Here is a 21061-nt window from a genome sequence, read left to right on the forward strand (position 1 = left end):
TATAGTTTGAAGTTTGATGTGTTTGCCTTCACTAATTCACTCTGTCTCCTCTTGGGCCTGTGTGAGCCCTTGGAGTGCTCTGGGAGGAGGTTTCACACGCTGAGTGCCCGTGTACAAAGCAGCCACCACCTTTCTGTCCTGTGCCATCTGCCTCATGCTGATCTCACCCCCTGGCAGCCAGTGACATCTTGGAGTGATTCTTGTTCAGGGTAATCATGGCTCACACAGCTCTCCATGGTTCTCCCTAGTTGTTTGAGCTGACTGTCCCTTGCCTTTTTCCATGTCACACCCTGGAGTTATGTAATGGCACGAGATGTCTTGTTTTTGTATTGCTTCCTAATCTTTCCCTGCTCACTGTGTTTTTTGGGCAGTCAGCTAATGCTTTTGTCTTCAAATGTCTTTGTGATGAAAAATTCAAAACTCTTGTTCATGCAAGAGTGTGGACAGTCAGAATCGTTAAGTACGTGAAATTTGTTGTTTTTTGGTTTGTTTTTTTTTAATCTCTTTTAGTTGCCAATTAATTAAATCAGTATTCCCTGAATTTAATGCCTTTTTGGCAATTGTTAAGTGACCTCCTTGCCTTTGTTTTGGCCCACAAGCATTTTCATTTTTGCTGCCTCTGTCCTGTTGAGGAGGGACAGTGATGAGTGACCAGGGGCTGCTGGCCAGAGTCACCCCCCATTTGCCAATGAGCAGAAACCGTGTGGTTTTAATTTAGATTGTGAAATTTCACTGGTGACTTCTTTGTGCTGCAAAAACTGGTTTCTTCTGTTGCCAGTCTGTGTATACATATCCCAGGGTAAATACCTTGTGTCTTATCTCAGGGCTTCTTAATATCCTGCAGAGCTGTGCTCCAGAAACTTGCATCTTCCTTTATTCATTCCTGCTTGTTTTTTTGTTTTTTTTTTTTTTTTTTTTTGAAGAACTTTAAGTTTTTTGAGATAGGGTTTTTCCTTCTCATTCCATAAAGCATATGGCTATGTCTCCAGTGTACTCTCAGTCTGTGTCTGTGCCTCCTGAATGGTTATTTGGATTGTGTCAAAATGCAGCTGATGAGTTTTCCCAATCTTCCTTCCTTAGACTCTATTCCTGGTAATTGATTTATCAGAGGAAACCAATTTTCTTTGATGTTTTTGGGCTCTATCAAATGCCAATGAATTCCACAATTGTTAGAGAGGAAGGAGAGGAGAATGGAAAGAGAATCATCAAGGCCTTTTTTTCATTTGAAATATGAACAAAAACAAGAGCAGCATCATGTAACACTATCTTTTTTTTTATTTTTCCTTCCTTATATAAGCTTTTCCTATAATAGAGAAAAAGAGTCTGGAATAGAAGGAATAGAGTCTGGAAATAGGCAGTTCTATGGGTTTTTTATAAAGCCAGTGCAAAGAACAGCTCTGATTTAACACATTGCAAAAGATGATGACCACCTCTGTTTATCCAATTTGGTGACAGTTATGTATTTCTTGATTAAAAAAAAAGGTTATAATAGGAAGCATTTATGCTCAGTTATGTAAGACAGAACAAAAAGAGTCACAAACAGAATAATGGTACCTATATTTAAAAAAGTCAAGAAAAACCCCACCCAGAATGTCTGAAAAGGGCACTTATGGAGAGGTGGCTGCTGTTAACTGAGAGTTACATGGTGAGTATTGCGTGGTGAACATGACTAGTATGTCCAAACAAATGAGTTAAAGGCAGTTAAAAATCACTGCATTTAATCTTCCTAAAAAGTGGCAACTGACCCACAGCTTTCCTTAGGTTGAGGAGAAACAGGAAGAAAATATGTATGAGGATGAGAAATTTTTTTGTGATTTGTTTTTCCACGTACAAAAACCAGATTGTAGATACTTATTAAAAAAAGCCCCAAATAACCAAAACAACTAACAATCAAACAACTAAAAATAAGTTGAAAATCCTTCCATAAGGATTAATGACTGGTTGCCTACAGTTTTATGTCTTGGAACCTCCCTTAAAAATCTGTCTGGTCCCTCACTAATCCCCTAAATGCCTTTTTTTGTGCTTTTGGCTGTCAACAAGCAGCTCATGCCGTGGTGCCTTTGGAACTACTCATGGTTGACTGATCATCTGATTATTGCCCTTTAGCTGATGAGTGAAATGAGCAGAGCAACTAAAATTTGAATTCTCCCTGTTCTCCTCTGTCAGGGCATTAATTAGATGCAGTTCTCTAGTTAGTCATTAGAGTTCACAAAGTTGAAAGTTAAATTTGTGAAACCTTAACCTCATCAGATTTGGTTGAAATGGTCCAGCGAATTGAAAAGTGATTGCAGGGAGAATGGAAGACTGACAAATATAGATGGACAAACAGGGACTGTGATAGATACTGTTTGCTTTTTTAGGAAAATGAGAAAAAGAAAAGCTAAAACAGAGGCACTTTTTAATCTGTTATGTAATCTCTGAAATAGCTTAACTGTAATGGAAATAATTACCTTAAAATTGGAAATATTCAAATCCTTGTGTCTTTAACTATACAGTTACCATTTCTTCTTTTGGGACGCTTTTTGAGTCTCATTAAATTTAATTTAGAACAGTGTTCTTGAGCAGCATAAACCTGAAACAGTTGAAGTTTCTCTTACTGCTGTATTTCTGTGCCTCAAACGTCAATATTTGTTTTGGTAATACAATCTGTCTGCATCTCTCCTGCTGAGTATATTGAAGCTGCATGGAAGTTGCTTGGAAAACACTGCAGATCTTCAACTCTTGCATGTTTAACCCAAATATAATAACTAATATGTAAAAGCATGCACATTGTGTAAAACACAATTTGGGTTTTTGAAAGTTGCCTTATCTGGGATCTTCAGAGGTCAGAGAAATCCTATGTGATCAACAAACTCTTCCCATACAGCTGGAAAATATCATCAAAATCTAGTGGATGAGAAAGAAATGCAGCTTATGATAGCTTAATCTGAATGTTATTTTTAAATGAATGCATGTTTACTTGGGTGATGAATGGAGGCTAAAAATGCATAGCACCAATGCTTGGAAGAAACAGCATGGGCATGGTGGTGGGATTGTACAGCTGGAAATTATAGTCTCCCACAACCTTCCTAATGGATAAATATGGGGAATTCTGGGACAAGCACTTCGTATGTGTGTTGTTTCTGATATTTCTGTGGTATAAACAAGGATGAACTCATCTGAAATCAATAGACTTACACCAGGAAAGTTTGGAAGTGAACTGGGTGATTTTTTTTCCTGTGCTCTGAGCATTTGTCATTATTTTAATGCTTTGTCAGTCACTGCCACTGTACCTGTGCTGCCAAGTTTATCTTAATCATACAAAAGTGGGCTTGGACAAACATAACTGACAGATTGAGTGCTGCTGCTGGTGTGAGTGGCCACAGTTATCTGGTGCAGGGTGCATGGAAGCTTTGCTACGTGAGGCAGTCACAGTCTCTGTCCTTACAGGGTAACGCTGCTCACATTTTTGCTTTCCTACTCACAGAAAGTGATTAGGAGGGATTCAGGAGAAGCAATTGAAAAAATAACTGACTTGTGAAAGATTTAATGAAATGAATTTATTTGCATAGCCAAGTGAAAATGAGTTTTAGTTAAGGATAACACATACAAGGGGAATAATATTCTAGCAGTTGATGGCTTTTCAATCTAGTTGAAAAAATGATCATAAAATGTTCTGGCAATCAGTGTGACAACAGACATACTGGGAATGAAATCCAGAAACACATTCATAGCTCTGTCTGCTAACTTAGCCATGGGAACAACCTACTTAGGGATATGGTGAGTAATTTGCCATTACCCAGAATAAGGGGGGAAAATATCTAATTTAATCCTGCATTTTTAAAATGGATCCTGAAAAATGTTGGGGTCAAGGCTGTGCAGAAAGTGAATAAAATACATTACAAACTAAAATGTAGTTGTGATATACACAGGTTATTGCTTGTCTCTGAAGTGCAGTAGCCCTGCAAGTTTTTTATTTTCCCCTGGAGTCAGCTCAGTTAATAATTATTGTTGCTAAATCTGACATGTATTCTACACTGCTCGGGAAAATGAAAAGATTTTGTAGAATAGTGATGAATACTGTACTTGTCAGATTTTTCTTTTTCTTCTGATAAGTGTTTCATCATATCTGTTTTTTGGGACTGCACTTACTAGATTGCTCCTCAATTCAAGCAAAGAGGGTCCTGTCCACCATTTTATAATGTCACTAGATAATGTAGACAAGACAGAACAAGTCTGCTGAGATGAGATGAGATTAGATACTGTTTTGTGCTATCCAAAAAAGGCAGTGCTTGCTTCTAATTTTATCTTTGTCTAGACTGTGCTTCCAATGGCAACAGCTCAGCACTGAGCACTCTGCAGCAGGAGCTGGGGTGAAATCACTTTCAGCGATGGAGTTACCAAACACAGTGCATTTTTATGGTCCACAAAGAGAGGAGAGGTCTGGCACGTGTTTTCTTGGCATCCTCACCGAAACTGACAGTTGTAAGTTTACTGTCCAAGGAGGATAAAATGTCCCAGATTTAAAATGTCCCAGATGTATAAATTCAGACTTTTTAAATGCCCTTCTTTCTTGCAGCAGTTCATCTTGACTTGTTTTGGAATTTGCACTTGTGTAAGGTGACAATAAAAATGTGCAAAATATTGCTAAAGAAAGGCTTAGTTGCTTCATTGTTTCCCTTTTGATTGTTCTCTTGGCTAGAGCTCAGGCAAAACTCTTATTTCATAGGACAAGCCCAATTTTTTGTTTCATCCACATTGCCAGTTTTTATGAAAAAATAAGAATAGATAATCTGTTACATTAGAGATGACACAAACCCAGTAACCAGAACAGCTGGTGAGAGATCACCAGAGATGCTGGTGATGGGCTCCTCTGCTTGAGCAATGGGAATATCTGAACAGAGGGGGTGTTTTCAGTACATTCCCTCAGTATCTAAAGAGCACTTGACTTAACTTCTTGACAAAAAACTTGTGAAATTCTAAAACACAGAACAAAGAAAATGCCAGATGTAATGGAGTTTGGACCACAGAAACTGAAACCAATGTTTTCTCTGTAGATTTTCAAGAACCATCTTTTTACAAGACTCATTGGGGATGATAATTTAAACAGAAAAAATTAAAAAAGTTTTCCACAGGAGAGGAGATGAAAGTTTCATCAGTATGTGTTCAATAAAGACCTGGAAGCTGAGGGATGAGAGGATTGTCCTGGCTGGATTAAACTGGGACACATCATGAAAAATATATTCATGTTTTCTGGAAGTCCTATCAGAAATGAGTTTCCTGATTTTCTATTCTTTTAAATGTGTAATGTGTGTATGTTGCCTTCCCTTTTTTTACTTTCAAGAGTATACACCTACATTTCTTCTGATGCCAAATAGATTATTAGCTTGTATGTACAACCCAGACAAAGGAGTAGTTCAATAGCTACAAAAGGCTCCTAGAGAAGTAGGACAAATTAAACTTCACTCCCATTACCTAAAATCAGGTGATGTTACTAAAATTAAATGTGCTTTTGGGCAGGTTTGACCCATTGATGCAGTAAGACAAAACCTGGATATCCAGCATGAAAGAGTGTGTCCTTTATGGCAAAAGTGCCCTTTGCATGCTGTAAAAATGTTTCCTCTCTCATTTTATTACTACATTAATGAAGCAGAAGCAGTAAAATGAGCAGTTCTACATCTGGCACATGAGTCTAGTAACTTTTCCCATGTCTTTACACACACTTTAGATCGTGTTTATGGATTGTGTATGCTGTTGTAGGATGCCTCCTTTTTTCGGGTGATTTTATTTTTTTTAATAGAAGATTTTTGAGCTAATCCTTTTTTATCAAAAGAAAGCAACCTTTGATCACAACTCATTTAAGCTTTCATCTTTCAAGATGTTCTGAAATACACAAAATCAATATGTAATATGTGGAAGATTTGCCTGTGGTGAAAGGTCAAGAAAAAGAATTTTTCTCCTAGCTATTGACATAAACACTTGGAGGTGAAATACTTTTCAAGGTATTTTGTGTCACACTTGAAGTCACATTGCGTGATATAATAATCAATAAAGACCACAATGATGATAATTTCATTCTGTCTGTATCAATGTTTATGAACACTACTGATAAATCTCCCTTTGGCTGCTGCAGGGTTGGTTAGCCATTGTTATGGAACAATGATTTGTTCTGCAAGCATTTTCTTTTTCAGTCTGAAATTATAATGATGAAAGCACTTCTTAATTTAAAGTAGAAAGAGAAAGATATAATGCATTTGTTAAAACTGATAAGACTCAGTGCGGAAATATGTAAATTGCAAAGTTTAAGCAGAAATAATCTTACAGGTATTTTTTTTCCCCTGTGAGAGAGCTACTGTCAAGTATTCACTGTGCTTGAGAAACTTTGCTTCTCTGGAGTACATGATGAGATCAGAGACACACACTAATTGTGGAATAGGTCTTAAAAAGGGTTACTGAAGTGTAGAGAGCTCCAATGAGCTTCTAAAAGGAGTGAGGGTTTTTGAAGGGCTGGTAGGTGAATGTTGTGGCAAAGGATTCCCATTTGTGGAGACATTGAGGGAGTCTGCAAAAAGCTTTGCTGTGTTCAGCAGAAAAGGATCTCAAAAAATACTCCCCCAATCTTGTGGCATCATGACTTCAGTTCATTCTGAGACTTGCACGCATTTTATGTACTGGAAATCAAAGTTAACTGAACTGTTTTTTTATTTATTTCTTAAAAACTGCAGGAAACCCTACAGTGCTCTAAACTGCAAGGGTTAATATACACTGTTAGTCTGACATTGGCTCTTAAAGCCATAAAAACCTGTTGTTCTCCTTTGAGTACAACAAAGTACATGTATTAGGAATTGACTTGATGTTGTTTCCTTATTGAAAATCATGTAATGAAAAATTACTGGTGAAGAGTCCCCTGAGAAAGCCTGTATTTTTCCTTCGTAATGTCCTGAACTTTCTAATATAATTGAATTTAATCTTTTACTTTAGGATGTCATTTCTATAAAGCAATTTATCTTTGCAAATAATTCAAGGCAGTTGTCATAGAATCTTACAATAATTTGGGTTGCAAGGGACCTTTGAAAGTCATCTCTAAACTGCAAAAGAACAAGCAAAGATATAAATCAAGTGAAAAATTATGTTTGAAATGTACAATTTTAATGAAAAGGGCATTATAAACATATATAACTCGTATATAACTCATATCTTTTGATACCTACATTGTAGGATATTAGGTTATTTTATTTTACTTTATGTTGCAGATGTTTCTAAAAACCAAGCTAAGCTCATGGTGCTGGTGCAGCCATTGTGCTATGGATTGAAATGACCTCTGGAAACCCACTCAGAATGTCTTGGCCAGTCAAGGTAAGAACTGAAGTGATTTAATTATTTTTAAATCTTTTTTTTTTTTGGTATGTTTAGCTGGTGATAAAGAATAAAAGCATGATGGGATAAGGGCCATAGACACTCCACAGGAAAAGGGTGGTATAGACTCACTCAGTGGTGGTTTACAGAGATGGTAATGTGACCACTTATAGAGATGGAGTAACCAAAATTTGGTCTTTGTTGCATTAGCAGCAGCTCACACTTCTAAACGTAGACAGGTCTGGAAATCTGGGCAATGGCCCAGCTCTAACACAGGAATTTTGTTTGTGTTTATGACTTAAGCTGAGAGGAAAATCTCTGGTTTATTTAGGGCTGAAAAGGGACTTGAACCTCCGTCAGTGCACTCTTAGAGAAGGCAGCATAGAGTCACTGAAATAACAAGCTTTTTAGACTTTTATGCAGTTCTATATAAAATCATTATGCCTGCCTGAAGCCCATTAAATAGCCAAACCATTAAAATATTCTGACCTTTAACCAGATGAAACTTTTCAAGATAAATTTATTGTAACAGTTAGTGAATGATCACATGGGAGTTATTCTAAAACATCAAGTGTTTTTCAGAATATAGAATGCAATTTTGTGAGAAAATGGTAGGCAGGCTACTGAAAGAGATGATTTTATGAAATATAAAGCACAAGGTAATTTTTTGATAAATCTGTTTTTTGTTATTACTGTGTTTCCATAACAGCATCAGAAATATCTATTTGAAACTAGAAATTAGTAAGTTATAATTACAGCAATTCATTAAAAATGAAAGAAACACCATATTATGTCACATTAGGTTGCTGTTACCCTATTGCATTTTACCCTTATATTTTCTATCTCCATTGCAAAATACACATTAGAAATAGCTATTTAATGATAGCAAAAATCAATCATTGTGATGTATGAAGTCAGACATAGCTTCAGCCCTCCTCATTTTCTCCTTGTAGACTTTATTTACATAATAAAAGATCTATGTTTTTACATGGGCTTGTAAATGAAGATGTTGGGAAAAAAGACAGCTATGCAATAAGAATTTTATGAAGATCTCAAACAAGACCATCGGAGAAAAATTTTTCCTTTTCAGTTTAATGTACAACTTGGAGAGTTGTCTAAAAACGCAGATACCAAATCAGGGCCATCAAATATGTATATGTGGAAATAGGAAAGAAAAAATTAAAAGTGGGAAAAACTCTAATACAGAATCTCAGCGAGTTGTACTTCCCAAGAGGAAATAATCAGTTGTGATATAAACTGAATGACTGCTCCTTTTGCTGGGACTGGAGGTCGCTCCCACTACGTGACACACTTCAGCAGTGCAGACCTGAACCTAGAGGCACAAAGCTGAAATTCCCAGGGTCTGCAGAAGGCACAGCTCAGCACAGAACATAGGAGGCTGCACTTCAAGCCCTCCAGCCCTCTGAGCAGTGAAGCAACAGGGCAAAATTCAGTCCTGAACGCTGCTGGGAGCTTGAGTGCAAGGAGAATGTTGCCTCTTATCTACTGGCTGAGATTGAATCTCCTCCAGCTTCAGACTTCTGCAATACAGATATCTGTATCTTAGCTAGATTCCTTTTGAACTTGATGGAGAGAAAGAGGCTCTTCTAGAGAGCGATTCATAGAACTATTTTGTGGGTTTTCTAACGGAAAGATTAGGTGACTTTTGTAACATTCTGAGCTGGGTGAAATGACAGATTTTGCTCCCTAGGAAGTACAGATATTTCATGCTGTTTCCTGTGGGAATTGTTTGATGAACAAGTTGAGTTAAAGCAACCTGCTGCTCACTTGTTGTTTGAACTAGAACTTCCCAAGTGGGCTAACTGTTGGAATCTGTAGTGGTAGCTTTAATGAATAACTCACATTGGAGTATTTTGTCATTAAAATTTATAAGCATGAAATACTATGATACCATATTTCTTTCTATGGATGCATTGGAACAATCCAAGGTAATACCTTCAGGGTTTTTTTCCTCAAATTTGGATATGATTTCAGTAGAAGTTCTGAATGATTCACTTCAGTAAATTTGGTATGATAGCTTATGGAGTAAAATGTTCTCAAGTACAATGTATTAATTTCAGTTTAGTGTATTGTCATCTATTTTTTAAAGATAATAGGATTGGACAAAAATTGTAGCATAAATATGTCCACATTATCCCTAAAGGAATACCTGGAAACATTTTGTGAACTTCAAAGCACACTGACATGAAATAAAAAGTCACATGAACGATGAAAGATTATTCTATATTGTCCTGCTCTGGCAGTGGTAACTCATGCAGCCCTACAGCTTCCCTGCAGGTTCAGGGGTCTGTGTGCCAGACCCGTGGACCAAAGTGAAACTGCTGCAGGAAGGGACATCAGGAGATGCCTGAGTGTCCTCCACAGCCCAGCCCAGCATCCCCTGCTCTGAGTCCAGCCTGGGGAAGAGAGAGCCCTGCTCAGTGCAGCTGCACAGCTGTGCTATTCCTGCAAAGCCTGTATCCATTCCTGCAGTGGAGAAGCCAATGAAATTTTATGAAAGACACTCCTAAATCCCCCAGTCTGTGCTTGCAAATATCAGCTCTTGTTTTTGTTCACCCCCAGCTTTTCCCCCCACCTTTGTTTGCACACTGTCTCATTGTTCATATTTGTCTATTCTGGCCATGGCTCAAGGCCAGAATTGAGGCTTCATTTTGCCTCTCTGCAGTATGTTGTATAAATATATGCTATATAAACATCAGTTGGGATAACACTGTGATCTCCTTAGAATTTTTCTTTTTTCCCAGCTGAATATATTAGGAAAGAATCACCAAATGCTTGTGTCAATTTCAGACTAATTTCTGATTATTTTTGGAGGTATGAGGATGGATATTTCTTGGTGAGAAGAACACCAAATACAGAGTAGAGAGGAGTTTAATTAACTAGTGTGGAGAAACTGCAGGAGGAGAAAATATATCCTGTGGTAGATAGAAAGTGAGCAAGATCGATTTATTTGTACTGGCAGCATCACCCAGAGAGTGAACTGTGAACAGGGAAAAGGGCCTCACTCACAGATCCATGAGACATGTATAGCACAAAGAACAGTGTTCTCTTAGGACTGAGATGTTTCTGTGACCTTTAACAAAATCTCAAGACATTCTGAGATTTTTATATCACCGGTGATTGTTCTAGGATGGTTAAAAACCCTCAAAAGAGAATGTCTTGTTCACACGAAATTTATAAAATCACTAAAAAAAAGGTGCTGAGAAGTCTAAGTTAAAAAATGAACAATAATGCACTAAATAAATTCAGGAGAAAAGGTAATGATTATAATTTTACAAAGTGATGCTGTGCTGTAAAATTCAGCTGCTTATGTAATTTTTTGATAAGAGACGTAGTTCTGTTTATCAGTATTCTTGAAAAATGTGCAATGGAGACCTTCATCCACTGCAAAATTGCAGTGTTTCTGGGGTTTTTCCCTGTTTCTGGTAGTTCTGGAGCAGAGCATCCCTTTACTCACTAGCATTAATATTAAAGATCTGAAACATATTAAGCTGTCTGTGTAGGTGGTTAAAATTTGACCAGAGAAGACTTTTATTTGGGGAACTTACTTAGCTGTTCTCCATTCCCTGTTCAATAGCTAAACTCTACATCCAGTAATAAGAGTCTCAGTTTAAATATTTTGAGAAAAGGGAGAAAAATCCAAAACATTTTTAGCACTTTCAGCCAGTTCATAGCAGCCAGTAGATGTCATTCTCTCTCTGTTTTAATGCCAGTTTCTACTGTTCTCATTATATTTTTCTAAATAACAAATTGCAGATGGGAATGGGGGGAAACATTTATGTTTAACTTTTTTCTGATTAATGCACAAGTCTATATCTTTTCAGTAATGTAAGGTGTCAGAGTGTGAAATTGGTACTTCTTGATGCAACTGAGGCTGATAAGCTATTGTCTTTCCGTCACTCATGCATTAGTACTATTTAATTTATTTATATGTTTGTACAAGGGATTTGTCAGCTTTGCACTCCGCATGGTTTTTCTTTATTTTTTCTTTACAAATTCCTTTTCCTCTCTGAGCAGCTTTGCTTGATGCTGTTCCTGTAGTTTCTCTCCTATCACTTCTCAAGATGTCAAGGCCAAATACAAGAAGAGTTTTGTAACCCTGGGGTGGACACACAGACTGCTGCCCAGAATCACACAAAAGAAAGGTCTGAGACCAAATGGAAAGAGAGGTTTGGTATTTCTTTTCTGAATAACCTTATTTTTAACTAAAATCCAAATGCAGAGCCCTGCTGGCAATTGTAGCAAATGGAAAGACTTCAATCTACAATAAGGATTTTGCAGTCTTGCTAAGATAAGCAATTTGTAATTAGTCATTTCATTTCTGTCCAAAGATACATAGTGACTGTCTTGAGAATAGTGTGGGCCGAGAGCCAAACCACTGAGGCTGTGAAGAGGCTGAAATGCATGTACTGCCTTTGAAATGCTCACAACTGCACTGGTAGTGAGAGTGGGAGGAAGCTGGATGTGCTGTTCATTCTATGGCTGGAGCAGCTCAGGTGCCAGGGCTATCAAGCTGGCAGTTTTTAAAATACTGACTTCTTATTTTTTGCTTTTTGGCAGCCATTGTTTCACCTGCTCCTGCTCTGTCACATAGGAACCCCATGTGTTTTGTTAGCCACTGAGCTGAGGCGGATCTCTCCAGGGTACATTTACTCTGCTCCAGCACAGAATTTGCAATCCATGGTCCTAGAGAAGCCCTTGCTTTGCTAGAGCAAAAATAGCTCATTTTCTGCAGAATCAATTACAAATACAGGAACACAGGAAAGACAGGCCCAACATGAACTTTAGGATGGGAGAACCTTACCTAGCTTTACAAAAGTAAGGTTTTAAATGACACTGGAAAAATAAAAAAAAGGATTACAAAATTACATTCTATGAAGCCTTTCTGTGATACCTCTTAAGAGGTTTACAATAGGCATTACCTTTGAACTCACAAGGGTTGGGCTGAATGGCAAACTTAGTACCTGGCTTGGGTCATACCGATGTCACTGCAGTTTCTCTCCCTACAGTCACTGAAGTGTAACCAGGTGGGTTATTGTGGCATAAACTGCTCTTCAGATGCTCCAAAGGAGTCCAATCTGTGTGTGTGCTGGGTAGTGCATGCAGGGAATCAGTTACAAACTGCTGGTCAGGGTCTGGCTGCTCTTGCTGCACTGGGGGCTGTGTGACAGCTCATGCTAGTTTCCCACATGTGTTAATACCACACTAATATCACACCAGTGCCACACTGTCACTGGAAAGAATTTGACATAGGAGCATTGAGCTTCCTCTGGACCTTGGAGCTATAATCTTAGATAATTTATCTTTGATAATTTTTTTAGAATTACCATCTCAAGCAAATCAGAAATTAGAGCTAATAGGAATAGTTGCACACAGTGTTTGTGGTACCCTGTGTCTTATTGGCATATTAATAATCATGGCAACAAATCCTGGTAAAGAACTACTGTAGTCACAAAAGGAAAAAGAGTAACAAATCCATCATCAGTGAGTGATAGAAAAACAAGGTGAAGAGACTGAAAGTGTCTTTATAGATACCAACTGGCAAAATATCTGTCTGCTGAAGAATATCAGTCTTGGTACTGTTTACTTAGCTGAGGAAATCAGTTATATAAGCAAGCAAAACAAACACCACTGCCTGTGTAAAGAGGAATAACAAATAAAGGAAAATATATGTGATGGGGAGCTAAAAGAACTGAAGAATATAAAGACCCTGTGAATAGAGGGGATTGGGTGCTAGTCAGTTTAAACCTGTCTTGTACTGCTACAAGGAAGAGCATAGAAACAAATCACTCTCAACTGGTCAAGGAAATAAGAAAAAGGCTCAGGAAATGAGTTGTGGCAAAGGGTCTAAAAGACCAAAGATGTTAAAACTCAGTTTGTTGGACAGAGGACAAAGCTTTTGTTGACTTGCAGTATGCATCTGAATACCTTTTGCTGAATCCTGCTCGTTTTTACTCACAGCACCAAAAATAATGAAATTGCATTTTACCTTTTAAGCTGTGAGTCACTTTGCTGAAGGGTCACTGCCCAGACAGTCTGAATGTGCCCAGCAGACAGAGAATACCAAAAGGGAGTTGAAATTTACATCATGTCTGTGTCGTGACAAAGGAAAATGTAAAGATAGCAACTTCTCAGGGGGTTGTTATTAGGATCCTTTCAATCTGTGCCGAAAGAACATTATTCAGAATTCATACTGGGATGTGGCTTGTGACTGACAAAATCTTTAGTCCTGAATGTGTCTACTCATCATCTGGAAGAAGCTGTATCCCATTGCTGCATGCCTCTATAAAAAGGCTGAAAGAGGAAAAAGTTGAGAAGACCATGGAAAGGTCTGCAAGGTGCAAAGGAAAGAAGGGAAGCCTCTGATAAGCTCCCACTTCTTCCTATTTTAACCTATGTGAATCATGCCATGCAAAGCTGAGTTTGTGTGCACTCAGGGTAAGGGAAGGGAGGTCATGCAGGAATTTCTGCTTTAATCTGTCACCTAGCCCCATTAAAGAGGCAGGATAAATTGCCTTCACAGAATTTGCCACAGTCTGACTAGGATGCTATCAGAGCAGTGAAAAATAGGTGCTTGGAGAGAGGTTGGCTGTTCAGATGCTTTTTCATGAAATTGTGACCTTGGCAGCACAGCAGGCTTCATCCTTCTCACATTGAACCTCTTGCATCCCCTGTTCCTGTAAGGACCATCAGGACATTAAAGGTGTGTTTGCTCCACATACCTGTGGCTCAGCTCAGTCTGAAACACTGGAAAGAGAAAAAGCCCTGCAGTAAGTTTCCTCAGAAAGCTCTTTTCCTGCAGAATCTGATGCACAGGGAGTTGTTTTGCTTCTTAGGACAGGCCATAGCTGTGCAAGGAGGCTGACTAGAGGGGCTGCTGCTCCTCTTACCCCTTTCTTTGTATTTTCACTGAGCTTACACTGAAATGGACTTCACAGGTTTTCAGATATGCCCAATTTGTTCTCTTCTGTACCTGTGGGAGAGTATCCAGAGACGATAACAACCTATTAGTGCATCCCACTATGTACTTCAGTAATTGTATCCAGTGATTCTGCTGAAGGAAAAAAATTGAGTTAGTGCCTTCATTTGTGCTGTGAATATGATCCATCTTTTCTCCTGTGTCCAGGGCTCCAACTGCAATAATCAGTTTGCATAGACCATTTGCAAATTTGAAATGACTATATGATGTGATTTTTTCTTCGCTTTATCTTTCTGTATGTTTAGATAGGAAACATATGTCATCAGCTCTGGATGCAGCTTTTACAAATGGATGACTCTGTCTTTCTGTGCACTGTGGTGCAGAGATGTCTCAGTTACAAATGCTTTGTGGTTTGCAGGCCTTGCTCTCCCAAAACTGGAGCTTTCTAAAGGCAGAGAATTCACCTTTGCTTATCATTATTCTCTTTCTGACTGTGGTATGTATATACAGATGCCTTGACATAGGAATTTAATTACTTTATGTACATCACAAAGTCAAAGCAAGCTTCCTATTCACCTCAATTTCCTCTTTTCCAGTTTTCTCTTTTTTGTGATAAAGCTGATGTGATTAGGTTTGTGTTATGGAAACATTAAAGTGATCTTGTCCTTTTTAAGCATTTGTTTTCAGTTCCAGACAGAAGTGATATGTTGTACTTCTTCATGTGAAAATTTCTTGTTCACATCAGTAAGCCTGAATCCCTGTTGTGTATCTCCAGTGGTACACTGGTGTTCATCACTGCTGGTTGGATTGCTTGTTTGTTTCTTTTTTTCGCTTTTCCATTCAAAGGTGATGTGGAATCACCTTTGGAATGGAAATTTTTTTGGAATCAGTGGTTGCCCAATGCCAGCTGGTCTGATGCAGCTCTTTCTGAAATACATATAATCAAAAAAAAAGGATCTACTCATATTTTAATATTTTATATTTACATTACTATGCATTCTCAGTAGCCAAGGAAATATGTGTTTTTCTCTGTTGTTTTTTACCTTTTTATGATGCATTAAAATAATACTTTTAATAGACAGAAATTATATTATTTTGGGGGTAAACAGCTTACCATTATTTTAGGTAGAGTTTAAATGTTTTGTGGAATACTTCTAAAATTGTACTTCATTTGTTAGGAATATATGAGGAATAAGCATTTGAGACTCTGATTTTTTTTTCCTAAATTTCAAAGCCAAATGGCTGTCTATTAGTTATACTCTACAGAATTTGTACCTAAAATGACAATTGTAATAATTAGGCTTTGTTTTCCCCATTTCTTTTATGGGGAGAAATACAGTAGCCTTCTGAGGTTCTTGAATTTTTAGCTGTTTCTTTGTACTGCATATAAGTAACCTGAAGAAATTAAAAATCTGTTTGCATGCTCAGTTAAAAAAAAAAACAAAACAAAACAAACCACAAAAAAAACCCACACAAAAAACCCCAAACAAACAAACAAACAAAAAAAACCAACCAAAAAACCCCAAACCTTTAAATTTAACTGTCTTCTAGCTTTGGTCCCTGGCTAGTTATAGATATAAGAACATTCTGTATATAATGAAATACCTGGAAAGTACCAGCAGCTATTTAAAATTACTCTGCCTGAAATAAGCTACATAAAGGTCACACTTAAGATAATAAATATTCATGTAATTAGGTTATATGTAGCTACACAGAATACAATAGCACCAATCACCACAAGTGATTGAAATATTTTCATCAAATTCAGAGATGATTGAGAGATGAAGAGCACTGCCAAGTGGAATGTGTTTTTGGAATACACCATGGTAGTTAAGAGTGACTGTTGAAACCGTTGGGATCATTTAAATGTCTTTGCCAAACTCCTGCTATTTTTCTCTTTTGTATGGTGCAGTGTTCCTTGGCAAAGTCTGGGTCAAGTTGTTCCCATTCAGCAGCTTTTTACATCCTTTTTGTGTTAGAAAAATTATCTGTACATGGCACAATGAAGTAGAGAACTATTCTGCTCTTACAGTTTTCATTACCGAAACAAGACATCAAGTAGTCACAAGTTTTTCCTTGTACACAGCGATACTCCCCGTGTTCCCCTCTTTCCCTTTCTGTAAAAGTTAAGGCATTAGTGCCAGTATCTTTTCTAAGTTCTGTTTAAAATTATTACTTCTGAATTACTTCTGAAATTTGAGCAGGGTTCAGAACTCATCACCTCCAGTCAAACTCTCTCGTGTAACAGTGCACAGCAACATCTGCCCAAAAGATCTCTGGTTTGTAGCAGTGCTTGTTTCTAACCCATGGGTTACAAAATACAACATTATTATTCACCACATGTGTTCATTTGTCTTGCCCTGCACTACAGCAGCTGGAGCTGCAGGCACAGCTCTGCACAAGGCACCGTGCAGGGAGATGGGCAGTCCCACGGGGTTCTCCCTGCGTTTGCACGGAGGGAGGGCCTGATGTTCAGCACTTGGAGTAACACAAGTTTTGCCTCACTCAGCTAGTTTGCTTATCAGCTTGCAGTGCAAAATCACAAGTGTTTTATGGAAGAACAAATTCTTAGCAAGAAGTCAGGCTCTCAGTAGTGTGCATGTTGCCCTGCCCTCTGGAAGAGGCCTTACCCAGGCAGTTGGAGGCTGTTTCCAGTGCTCAAACAGATAAAAAATCCTCCAGGGTCCACGTAACACAAAGGAAGTTTGTATATTGCCTTTCACACACATAACAACTGAGACACAGCACTTGTTCCACAAAGCCCAGGGGGCTGAGGGCTGTGAGGATCCAAGTGAAGGAATTGGTAGGAGGCTGCAGCGGTTAAGCTCCTGTGCCTGCTCAGGCAGAGCTGCCATCACTGCAGGGAGTAGGGTGATCAGATGGGACGTTGGAAAGCCTTGAAGAGATGTGATCTGTGACTGGTTGTGATTGTCTTAACATATGGCATTAATAAAAACAAAGGGTTTTGTTATATTGGACATGAATAGGCAAAATTTAATGTGTTTTTCATCATAGACAATGGAAAACATTAACTGAGATAGAAAATTTTCATATTTACCCACCTAGAGTCTGTAATGTCTTTCATGTTGTTCAGCAATGTTGGAACACGAAAAAATTCTAGTTTGTGCTTCAAGGTGAGAGACTGTTGACTGATTAAATAGTGAGGTATTCTTATAGAGAAATATCCATCTGTAACTGTGTTGCATTTCAGTTAAAATCAATTTATAGCTCATTTCTTTATTTTTTGCTTTCAGAAGTGTGGCCCAATGATTATTTCTTCTTTTCTAGTCCTTGTTTAGTTTCTTAAAAGCGAAACAAAATAAGAAACCATGCAGTACATCATCAATGTGCATATTTAATTCAAAGACTGCTCCTGCTTGGCCAAAGCTACTAGAGCAAAAAATATACTAAGAAAAGATGTCTTTCTGTATTGTTTTCATGTTGAATCTTCATTAAGATTTCATCAAAAGTCCATTAGAATCTTCCTTGCTTAGTAACTGCAACAAGAGCTGTTCTTCCAGGGGCCTGGAAAGTCTGAGGTCCTTGAGGGGCTCAAATTCAACCTGCTAAGAAAAAGCTGATCAGTGGTTACTCTCTTTTTTCTTTTTTTCCCCCTGTTTTTCTTGAATAACCTGACAAGTTACTTCTTTTACATTTTTGCTTGTACTTTGTTTGCAAGATATATGTGCAATTACTTTTTTAGGCTGTCTTGAAAATGTGGAAACTGAGGTCTCAGGCAAGGAATTTGATTTTGTGATGGAAACATAACCATCAGTTTTTACTTGGTGATATTTTGTACTTATGGAATGCAGTTCACAGAGAAAAGCAGGAGGTTAAGTGTTTGGAAATATTTATTATATTATATATGGTAACCTTTGGAGTAATATATGGAGTTAGTAAACCCAGCAAGACTTGTGCAGTGAGCACCATAGAATTTGGTTAAATGATGAATAAAACATAATTAATAAAGATGAATATATTGGGTATTTTCATCTCTATGGAAGGTATGAAATAAATGTCTTTACAAAGCTGGAAAAAAAATAGATGTATTTGAGAACTGAAAATATGGCGTGGTTGAGATCTCACGTTCTTCATCCTGTCTGTCTTGTGGTATCCCAAGATTCTGGTCTCTAACTGGAGATCTGAGAATGAGAAGTTTGGGCCTTTAATCCTGCAGCTAAAAAATTGGCTGATTTTGAGAGCTGTTAGTCATCTTCTCGGCTATTTTGAAGCTCTGTTCTTTATGTCAGTTTGCAAATTGTTCATTTGCATCTAACTTACCTCAGTTGTCTGCCAGGCTGTCATGATGTCTTAATATAGACCAATAATTTAAAATTCACATAGGTGGATTAAAGCAGTGTGTATGCAAGCAAGAATTTAAGTTGTTAAGAAAGGACAGTGTTGTTGGGCACAATAAAATTATGTCAAATGGAAGGGAGAGGTTGTTTGTCCATGAATAGATGGAATCTTTCAGCACTGTTTCTGACTATGTATGAACATCTCTTTCAAAAGGAAATAAATAATGATAATCCACTGGTTTTAATGCACTGTTTGTTTTCTAAAGAAAACATCAAGAAAGCGAACATTTGCAGAGACAAAAAATATTTTACCTCTGCTACAAGGAAGATGATCTGGAGTGGATCGTTTAGTTTGGACAGAAGGTACCAGCTAATAGCACAAATAATTCAAGAATATTCTCTTGTAGGTGTTCAGTTAACCAGTCTTTATGAATGTCTCTTTAAGTAGATCTCTGCTTTGTTGAGCCTTTGCTTTTTGATGGTGGTGGTGTGCTAATGAGAGCTAGCTGCAGGAAGTGTTCTGAGGGAAGGAGGAGTATTGGGGAACACACTTTTCTTCATGTAGATCATTTTTACGGCGTGCAGCAATTAAAACTGCTTTAGTCCAGAGGTTAACAAGAGGGAAAAATCCCCAAAACCTTCAACTTGCCATCATATTCCAAGGGACCCAAGAGAAAAAAAGGCTCCTGCTACTTCATATGAAGATTTTAAATCCAGTCCTTTGGGGTTTGAACAGTCTGAGCTGTTATGAAGTCAAAACCCAATGCTTTTACTGCAGAAGAGGTAAACAATATTGGGACAGATATTAATATCCTATAACTCGAGTGCTAAATGACTTCTGGTTTTGGCATGTTTAGATATGGCAGACATTTAAGAAATAAGCACTGCCAAGGTCCAATTATTGCAAACTAATTACAGCTGTTGAAGTTGAAGCTCAGGAAGTGTGAAGTGCCTTCAGGAATTGCAATTCCCTGGAGATGTGATTAGTTCGCCATCTCCACCCTGGTAGTTCTGTTTGGGGCCTTCTTGTGTAAGAAAAGCAGAGAGGAGTGACAGATAAACCTTGGTTTTGTCTGAGTTTCAAATTTTCACAGGCTGATTCACCTGAGTAGAAAACCTAGGAACCAGTACAAGAATAGGGTCTTGTGTAGAAAGCTGTAGAGAAATTTTAGCTATTTACCTGGAAAGCAGGATGCAGTATTCTGCAGTGCTGTGTACAGAAATGTCCATCAGTGGCTGTGCTCACTCCTTGGCTGATAGAACACAAGGGCAGTAACCTTCTAATGCAAGCCTGTGCTTCTGCCTGTGTGAACTGAGTATTGACCTATCTCTTTGTGCATAATACTCTTGTGCAGATGCTTGATATGCCTGTGGACTGGAGTTTGCCAGCACTTTCCCTGGGGTTTTGTATTTGTGTGGGGTTTTTGGTCTGGTTTTTAAGCTGCAGTCATTTAGCATACAGCAAAAGAACATTCAGGGTGAGGACAGAATAGAACTGTGAATACAACTGTGCTATTTAACCTGTTAAACTTACTCTTCAAACTGTTATGGAGTCAGGAAGGTTCTGAGCTGAAGACCTCCTCACATGGGGCACTGATTGCACATTTGAACTACTGATCATAAAGCCTCTGCATCCTGATAAGAGTTTACCCCAGTACAGTTACTCGTGCTAAGCACGTGCAGACTCTTCTAATCTTCTGCCTGGAAGGAGGAGATATTTGCAATGAAGCAAATGACTAGTATTCCATATAGAAGGTATTAAAAGGAATAATGAGAAGAAGCTAGGGGATTTCAGAGGTGATAGGAGACTGGAATTTCACATTGAGTCACTGCACTAGGGGCTCACTGAATTTTTTTCTCCTTGTTGCTAGACTGCAAGTGGATGGGATTTAACATGAGCTTAGAAAAGCTTGAGAACAATTCTTTTACCGACCTGGAATTTAGACTATCTGGTGGCTGAGTTGGAAGACACAGTATGGGAGCAGAATGGGCCCATGGTTAGAGAAAAATTAAGAGGACTGTGGCAGGGATAAAGATAACTATGTCCCTTATCTGGCTTTTCAGTTTTCCAAGTTGTTTTCTATTGGTTAAGCAAGACAATCTATCAGACTTCAAAGCTTACTAGAAAAATCCTTCAGGGCTTTTTGCTTGCTGCATAGTGCTAATATGTTTTAGAGCTGTTAACTATCTTGGTTTTGAGTTATGCTGGGGCTCCTGTGGTAGCCTGTATTCCCCATGTGCAAGATGGTAAATAAACCCTTGTGCAAATCAAGAATTTATAAATCAGGTGACTCAGGATTAGGTTCTATCCTAAACTTTCTGTTCTGGGTGACCATTAGTGCAAAGCATACCATGAAGCTGGTAGTAAGGGACATCTCTGGCCATTCAGCTCAATGTAAAAGTGAAAACACAGGCAGATTGTCTCAATACCAAGAGCTGAATTAAGGTTTGACTGCTCTTTTAACTGTGTCTAGGGATAAGAATAGGA

General features: G+C 38.1%; 1 long non-coding RNA gene across 1 annotated transcript in view; it reads left to right on the forward strand.

Moving 5' to 3' along the window:
* Window positions 1-21061, forward strand: part of LOC119706315 — a 209587-nt gene that overhangs the window by 71298 nt on the left and 117228 nt on the right. Inside the window, exon 2 of the long non-coding RNA XR_005258504.1 lies at window positions 7233-7335. This is a non-coding gene — a long non-coding RNA (uncharacterized LOC119706315). The remainder of the gene's footprint in view (window positions 1-7232; window positions 7336-21061) is intronic.

This window comes from Motacilla alba, chromosome 13, assembly GCF_015832195.1.
Source record: "Motacilla alba alba isolate MOTALB_02 chromosome 13, Motacilla_alba_V1.0_pri, whole genome shotgun sequence".
NCBI lineage: Eukaryota > Metazoa > Chordata > Aves > Passeriformes > Motacillidae > Motacilla > Motacilla alba.